The sequence below is a fragment of the Manis javanica genome, chromosome 6 (assembly GCF_040802235.1).
Source record: "Manis javanica isolate MJ-LG chromosome 6, MJ_LKY, whole genome shotgun sequence".
Lineage (NCBI taxonomy): Eukaryota > Metazoa > Chordata > Mammalia > Pholidota > Manidae > Manis > Manis javanica.
Window position 1 is genome coordinate 99,231,662 of NC_133161.1, and position 1,721 is coordinate 99,233,382.

The following is a 1,721-nucleotide window of genomic DNA, read 5'->3' on the forward strand; positions in this document are numbered from 1 at the left end:
AGAATCCTAAGCCTTTAATCATGCTCTCTCTGAGGTTGCCCACACTCCCCTTTCTCCAAGTGTCTACTTTGCCTTTAATAAAGCCTTCTTGATGCCCAACTTACTATTAGGCAGAAAGATAGGTATGAGTTGGATGAAAAGAGGGTGGGGCCTACCAAGAACTCAGGGAGCTCATCAGGTTAAGTCAGAGAGCTAGAAAGGACTCATGCCCTTTCAAGGTGAGCTCATTCCACATGCTCTGAACCTGAGCTGACCTTGAGACTTGCTCCTTGCTCCTCCTAATGCAGGTGAGACAGGGCAGAGACAAGGGACAAGTATCATTAATTTTCCTTAAAAATGACAAGATTTGCATAATAAGAACAGGAGAGACTTATCTTAAGGCTAAGATACCACTTTTGAGAGAGAACTGGAAAGTTGGATTCAGCCAATGACTTATCTTAAGGCAAGGCAAGCAGTCTTAACTGATGTGCTCCTAGTCCTTGGGAGTGGCCGCTATTTTAAAGAGAAATAAAAGATTTGTCCTACAGAATTACCTAGAGGACTAGCTATAGACAATGACATATTGTCTCTCCCCAGAGATAAAATCATGAGATGAGGCCATCTGATGAGGCTATGCCCTTGACCCTTTACACTTGCCCCATTCTTGAAAGCCTTAAGAGATGGAATCCCAGCCTTTGGGTGCACCTCATCCTCTCTGAGGTTGCCCGCACTCCCCTTTCTTTGAGCATGTATTTTCAAAAGACTTTTTACTGCTCAACTTACTGCCCTTGGTCTCTGTACTCTCCCAGTGGTGTCTGTCACTTTGCCATTCAAGTCCATTTTCCAGACTTTAAGCATAAATCTTCACTCTCCCTGTCCTACTCCAGATAAGCAAGTAAACCTGCCTTTATCTACCTTGAGTCGAGCCCATTCCTACCTTAGAGTATACTCAAATAAAACTTTCCTTCTGCTTCACTACTGTGTCTCTGCCCTTCAATTCTTTGTTGCGGTGAGGACAAGAACTGAGAAAAACAAACTTACCCCAGCATTACTGTGTTTTGTCTCTGTGCTCTTCCAGTGGTAAGCATCTTTGTTATTTTGCTATTTCATTCAATTTTCTAGACTTAAGCATTAGTCTTCTCTCTGTTCACTTCAGATTAATAGGGAAGGGCTACTAAGATCTCTGATTTGGGCTTGCGAGTTCCTGTCACCTGGGTGACCCAGACAGGACAGCAGCTGTACAATCATGCTCTTTAGTAGCTTGCCCCAAATCTCCTTTCTTTGCCTTTGGGAAGTTCTCAGAACATAATCTCACTCCATCCAGTGCTGTGTGACTCCCCCAAATCCTGGGGTGGTAGGGGCTTAGTTCCCACACAGTGAAGATTCAAGTGGACACTGGATACCAGGTGACCCTGGCTTTAAGAGTTGGCAAAGTATTTGCCCCATGCCAAGTAGCAGTTGACTGAATGTCCCTTTCCTCCCCCTGTTCTTCCTTGCTCTCTGCTGCCTGCCGGCACACCTGCTGACATTCGCTGCTACTCTTGCTTTACTGCATTCCTTCCTCACCTACACTTGTCTGAACAGTTTGAGAGTTCTTTCCTGATCAGAGTCAAGAACCGTCCCCTGTCCAGGATGAAGTTTCACCTAGTGAGCAGGGAGAGGCCTCCCCACATGCAGCTGCCCAGCAGCAGAACAATACTATCTTCTAAATATGTATTCAAAAGAGATTGAATTTGCTTTCA